This window comes from Balaenoptera physalus, assembly GCF_965194825.1.
Source record: "Balaenoptera physalus genome assembly, chromosome: 3".
NCBI classification, from domain to species: Eukaryota; Metazoa; Chordata; class Mammalia; order Artiodactyla; family Balaenopteridae; genus Balaenoptera; species Balaenoptera physalus.
Genome location: NC_138890.1, coordinates 14779394 through 14786164, shown reverse-complemented (window position 1 = coordinate 14786164; position 6771 = coordinate 14779394).

Genomic DNA, 6771 nt, shown 5'->3' with positions numbered 1-6771 from the left:
GAAAGAATGAAAGAAAGAAGAGAGCAATCAAACTAAGAAACAAATCCACCAATGATAACAAGCATTAAAAACTATACTAAAAAAATAAGCAAAAATCGGACAGATAGAACCCTAGGACAAATGGTAAATGCAAAGCTCTACAGACAAAATCACACACAGAAGCATATGCATACACACTCACAAAAAGAGAAAAAGGAAAAATATATATACATATCCTTGCTCCCAAAGTCCACCACCTCAATTTGGGATGATTCGTTTTCTATTCAGGTATTCCACAGATGCAGGTTATATCAAGTTGATTGTGGAGATTTAATCGGCTGCTCCTGAGGCTGCTGGGAGAAATTTCTCTTTCTCTTCTTTGTTCTCACAGCTCCTGGGGTTCAGCTTTGGATTTGGCCCCACCTCTGCGTGTAGGTCGCCTGAGGGCGTCTGTTCCCGCTCAGACAATACGGGGTTAAAGGAGTAGCTGATTAGGGAGCTCTGGCTCACTCAGGCCGGGGGGAGGGAGGGGTATGGAACGTGGGGCAGGCCTGTGGCAGCAGAGGCCAGCATGACTTTGCACCAGCCTGAAGCGTGCCGTGTTTCTCCCGTTGAAGTCATCCCTGCATCACTGGACCCTGGCAGTGGCGGGCTGCACAGGCTCCCAGGAGGGGCAGTGTGGAGAGTGACCTGTGCTCGCACACAGGCTTCTTGGTGGCAGCAGCAGCAGCCTTAGTGTCTCATGCTCGTCTCTGGGGTCCGCGCTGATAGCCGGGGCTCGCGCCCGTCTCTGGAGCTCCTTTAAGTGGCGCTGTTAATGCCCTCTCCTCATGCACCAGGAAACAAAGAGGCAAGAAAAAGTCTCTTGCCTCTTCGGCAGGTCCAGAGTTTTTCCCGGACTCCCTCCCAGCGCACTAGCTCCCTTCAGGTTATGTTCATGCAGCCAACCCCTGTCCTCTCCCTGGGATCTGACCTCCAAAGCTGGAGCCTCAGCTCCCAGGCCCCACCCGCCCTGGCGGGTGAGCAGACAAGCCTCTCAGGCTGGTGAGTGCTTGCCGGCACCCATCCTATGTGCGGGAATCTCTCTGCTTTGTCCTCTGCACCCCTGTGGCTGCGCTCTCCTCTGTGGCTCCGAAGCTTCCCCCCTCTGCCACCCTCAGTCTCTGCCTGCTATGGGACTTCCTAGTGTGTGGAAACCTTTCCTCCTTCACAGCTCCCTCCCACTGGTGCAGGTCCCATCCCTATTATTTTGTCTCTGTTTTTTCTTTTTTCTTTTGCCCTACCCAAGTACGTGGGGAGTTTCTTGCCTTTTGGGAGGTCTGAGTTCTTCTGCCAGCGTTTAGTAGGTGTTCTGTAGGAGTTGTTCCACATGTAGATGTATTTCTGATGTATTTGTGGGGAGGAAGGTGATCTCCATTTCTTACTCTTCCACCATCTTGAAGCTCTACCATATCTTTTTAATCCATTCATCTGTTGATGACCATTTATGTTGCTTCCATGTCTTCGATATTTGTATTGATTACTTATCCTCTCTCGGATAAAACCTACTCGACTGTCATGTGCTTTTCCTCATGTTGTTTTGCTTTATTATTTTTTTAATTAAAGTATAGTTGATTTCCAATATTATATTAATTTCAAGTGTACAGCATAGTGATTCCATATTTTTACAGATTATACTCTAAAGTTATTACAAGAAAATGGCTATAATTCCCTGTACTATACAACATCTCCTTGTTGTTTATTTATTTACTACATAGTAGTTTGTCTCTTTAATCCCATATTCCTAATATGCCCTTTCTCCCTTTCCTCTCTCCTTTGGGAAACACTAGTTTGTTTTCTATATCTGTGAATCTGATTCCATTTTGCATATATATTCATTTGCATTATTTTTTAGATTGCACACATAAGTGATATCAAACAGTATAAGTCTTTCTCTGTCTGACTTATTTCACTAAACATAATATTCTCTAGGTCCAACCAAGTTGCAGCAAATGGCAGAAATTCATTCTTTTGTAATGACTGAGTTATTATACATATATGTGTGTATATGTATGTATGTATATATATATATATATATATACATACATACACACACACACACACACACATACATCTCACATCTTCTATATCCATTCATCTGTTGATGGGCAGGTTGTTTCCATATCTTGGCTATTGTGAATAGGGATGCTGTATGAACATTGCAGTGCATGTGTCTTTTCGAATAAATATTTTTGTTTTTTCTAGATGTATACCTAGGAGTGGAATTGCTGGATCATATGTAGTTCTATTTTTAGTTTTTTGAGGAAACTCCATGCTGTTTTTCATAGTGACTGTACCAGTTTACATTTCTACCAACGGTGTACAAGGATTCCCTTTTCTTCACATCCTCTCCAACTTTTCTTATTTGTAGTTTTTTTGATGATAGCCATTCTAACAGGTGTGAGGTGATACCTCATTGTTGTTTTGATTTGTATTTCTCTAATAATTAAAGATGTTGAGCATCATTTCATGTGTCTGTTAGCCATCTGTATGTCTTTGGAGAAATGTCTATTTAGGTCTTCTGCCCATTTTTGATTGGGTTATTTGTTTTTTGATATTGAGTTGTGTGAACTATTTATATATTTTGGATATTAACCTTTTGTTGGTCACATCATTTGCAATTATTTTATCCCGTTCTGTATGTTTTCTTTCCATTTTGTCAATGTTTTCTTTTGCTGTGCAAAATGTTTAAGTTTAATCAGGCCCAATTTGTTTATTTTTGCTTTTATTTCTTTTGCCTTAAGAGACTGACACAAAAAAAAATTGGTACAATTTATGTTAAAGAGTGTTTTGCCTATATTCTCATCTAGGAATTTATGGTTACAAGTCTTACATTTATTTCTTTAAATCATTTTGAGTTTACTTTTGTATACAGTGTGAGAAAATTTTCTAATCTCATTGTTTTACATGTAGCTATCCAGTTTTCCCAGCACAACTTGTTGAAAAGACTGTGTTTTCTCCATTGTATATTCTTGCCTCTGTTGTCAGTGATCAATTGGCTATAGGTGCATGAATTTATTTCTGGGTTCTCTTTTCTGTTCCATTGACCTATGTGTCTGCTTTTGTGCCAGTGCCATACAGTTTTGATTACTGTAGGTAAGTAGTAGAATCTGAAGTCTGGGAGGGTGATACCTCCAGCTTTGTTCTTTTTTCTCAAGATTGTTTTGGAAATTCTGTGTCTTTTGTGGTTCCATATGAATTTTAGGATTATTTGTTCTAGTTCTGTGAAAAATGTCATGGGTATGTTGATAGAGATTGCATTAAATCTGTAGACTGCTTTGAGTAGTATGGTCATTTTAACAATATTAATTCTTCCAATCCAAAAGCACAGGATATCTTTCCATTTCTTGGTATCATCTTCAATTTCCTTCATCAATGTTGTATAGTTTTCATAGTACAGATCTTTCACCCTCTTGGTTAAATTTATTCCAAGATATCTTATTCTTTCTGATGTAATTTTAAACAAAACAGTTTTTTAAAACTTTCTCTTTCTGAGAAAAGATACTAGTGTATAGAAATTCAATAGATTTCTGAATATTAATCTTGTATCCTGCAATTTTGATGAATTTATTTATTTTAATAGTTCTTGGTGGAGACATTAGGGTTTTCTATATAAAATATTGTAAATAGGAACCGTTTTATTTCTTCCTTTCCAATCTAGATGCATTTTATTTCTTTTTCTTATCTGATTGCTTTGGCTAGAACTTCCAATACTGTGTTAAATAGAAGTGGTAAGAATGAGCATCCTTGTCTTGTTCCTAAATTTAGAGAAAAGGCTTTCATCTTTTCACCACTGAGTATGATGTTATCTGTGGGTTTCTCATAAATGGCCTTTGTTATGTTCAGATATGTTCCCTCTATACACACTTGGATAAAATTTTTTATCATGAATGGATGTTAAATTTTGTAAAATGCATTTTCTTCATCTATTGAGATGATCATGTGGTTTTTATTCTTCCTTTTGTTAATGTGGAATATCACATTGATTCATTTGCAAATGTTGAAGCATCCTGTGTCCCTTGAATAAATCCAACTTGATCATGGTATATGATCCTTTTTACATACTGTTGGATTTGGTTTGCCAATATTTTGTTGAGAAGTTTTGCATCTATATTCATCAAAGATATTGGCCAGCACTCTACCCAGCTAGATTATCAATCAGAATAGAAGGTGAGATAAAGATCTTCTCAGACTAGCAAAAACTAGAAGAATTCATCAATTCTAAACCTACCCTAAAATAAGAGTCTTCTCTAAATGGAAAAGAAGTAAGAATCTATGGAAAAGGAAAAATCCAAATAGGATGGAGAAATACTGTACAAATTATTGAATTTTGGTATTTATTTAGATTTCTTTTGTGGAGCTATGATGTCTTAAGAAGTTAATGTCAAACATTTGGGACATAAAAAAAAATAAATAGAAAGGGAAAAAGCCCAGAAAATATGGAAAAATCAACCATTATCTCAGTACTTTGGCCAACATGCATTTTTAAGCTTAACTTAGTATCTGCTTTTCAAATGATAGAATATTGATAATTTATTAATTCAGTCAAAAATCTTGTATATCACCAATGCCTGATGTTATCTGAATTCTGCTTGATTAAAACAAAATATTTTACTTTATGTATGACAGAATTCAATGCCCATTTATGTTGAGTAATATTAATGACATGGAATTCCAATTAAGTTCCTACTAAGTTAGGAACTTTATGCCTCTTTTTTTTTAAACTTTAAAATACAAACATCCCTTAGAAGTGTAAATTAATGAATTGTTAATAACCTCAAGGAGAATTATTTTAGCAGATTCTTTCTTCATTGACCAGTTTAAGAAAATGAAATCATGAGAAAACTGGACTCTAGGGAAACAGAAAAAGAACAGAAGACAGGGGATACTGAAATTAAATTTTGCCTGACTTACAATCTATACTATTAAGTAAATGTTACATCCAAATTTGACCATTTTTGAATATTATCCAGAAATCTCTATATCGGAACATATTCTGTAAAAGAAAAGATTCTCTTCCTCTGCAAATCTGATTTACTTTGTATTTAACAAATTCTAGTCTTTGCTTAGTGGTCCTGTACGTCAATATCTAAACAATGTTTCTTGAACTTTAAACACCAATACTGAGGAAGTGACTTCTCTCAATAATGCCAGTAAGCAAGTGTGAGGCTCATAGTCTGAGATATTTTACATGAACCCCTATATAGAACCAAGAGAATAGACCAGCATTGAGGATTTGATAATAGTGGAAAAAGACTATTCCAAGAAATACTATGTTTGTACAACATGTGTAGTGAAAAATTTGATTAACTGAATCACGGGATTGGGTCTATGGCTATCTATTGCATAACCACTGTGTAATCATGCAAGTCACTGGTTTCTCTTGTTGCCACTTCATCATTCGGTGTTTGCTTGATTCTCATAAGAATGATTTTAATTGATGAGAGAAGCCTAAGAGTAATATGAACAACATAAAATTCTCTGAAAGTAGGCAAAGATTACATTGCCCTTTATGTACATGGATGGCAAAACAGAAGGGTCTGGAGAATCTTTCTCTGGCCCAAATGGCCAGAGTCAATAGTCCTAGTGCTCCACAGGACGCTCATAAGCTGCTGATGTAACCTGGCCTCGCTGGAGAGGCTGAACCTTCCCCTTGTTAGGGTCTTTCTACTTTCTTGGCCTCTCCTGTTTCTTCTGGAGACTCAGGAAATTTGCATGCCTGATCATGATCAATCACAGCCCTGGAACTTTCCTGATAATTAAAAATGAGACTGAGAGAATCAAAGATCAGACTGTAGACATTTTTCTCCCATCGTAAGCCTGGCCTCTGTTGTCAACTTCCAAATTGCATTCTGTATCTATGACTGCCAGTTTCAAAGGAAAGAGAAGTTTGACAAAAAGGAAAGGCAGGTTTGTTTTCAATGGTAAGGAAACCTAAAAAAGTAGATGAAAACATTTGGAGGGAGGTAACAATCTCTTTTTTCTTTGTGTTTTCATCTAGTTGCCTGAAAGAGAATCAAAAGCAGCTTGGGAAAGTAAGCCCAGATGTGAAAAGGAAACGGTAAGAATACAGCCTATCAGATCATATTTTTCCCCAGAGATTTACTTCCAGAATCTCTGTCCCATGAAAGCTAACCCCTTATCTTAGACCTCTTAGAGCCACATGATAGAATTCTTTGGTGATTGCCTCTAAGACTTGGCAGAATGTTAGATGGAGACTCTATCTAAACATGTGCACATATTTTTTCTTAATCATTATATAAAGTAAATGCATGAATGTATAGCTGAAATAAAGGACGTTTGGTTTTGGTTGTCTATTTGGAATGACCACACTTCCAACCTATTCCTCATACTTAGCCAGAATAATCTTTCAGAAATATAAATCTAATCATGCCTTCCCCTTAAGACCCTTCAATGGTTCTCTATTACACCCAGAATAAAATCCAAACTCTTCACCAGGGACTAAAATTCAATAAGGACTAACCCCTGTGTACCTCTCCAATCTCATTCCTCACCCTGCATATTCACCTATTATCTCCCAGGAAGTCATATTCTTCAAGCCACCAATCATCTTCACCTCAGGGCCCTAGTAAATGTTGCTCTGCTAGTGCACATGGTTTTTGTTTTCCTTGCTTGTGATTGATAACATCTTTTCTGGAGATGCTGGCTCTTATGATTTCTCGGAAAGATCTCCCTGACTAGACTATGTACGAATGCTGTTTCCATACCTTGTCGATTTCCTATACTGCCCCC